This window comes from Carlito syrichta, unplaced genomic scaffold (assembly GCF_000164805.1).
Source record: "Carlito syrichta isolate Samal-C Ts95f unplaced genomic scaffold, Tarsius_syrichta-2.0.1 Scaffold310114, whole genome shotgun sequence".
NCBI classification, from domain to species: Eukaryota; Metazoa; Chordata; class Mammalia; order Primates; family Tarsiidae; genus Carlito; species Carlito syrichta.
Genome location: NW_007254210.1, coordinates 37,112 through 37,552, shown reverse-complemented (window position 1 = coordinate 37,552; position 441 = coordinate 37,112).

Below are 441 nucleotides of genomic sequence, written 5' to 3'. Positions count from 1 at the left end.
GACGAGAGTCCCACCCTGGTTCTGCCATTTACTAGCTGTATGGACCTTCTGGCAAGTCCTTAAGTTCACTGAACCTCAGGTTCTCTTCAGTAACATGGTTGTAGTAATATGTACCTCGTATGGTCGACGTGAGGATTAACCTGAATAATGGATATAAAATACTTAGCCACAGCGTGGCGCACATAACGTACTTAGCAAATATTCGTTATAATGGTTGAGAAAATAACACTGCATTACCTAAATGAGGTGTCACTGTCCGAAAACACATATGATTTGCTCCCAAAAGCATTATTTGGAGGGATTGTCTAGAGAGTGCAAATCAACGCAACAAAAACCTCGGAACACTCGAAAGGCAACTTGTCCGTCCCATCAGCGCCAACACAGACGGGCCACGCCTCCACCGCAAAGGCCCCGCCCCAGCGCGCAAGTTCCCGCCCACCA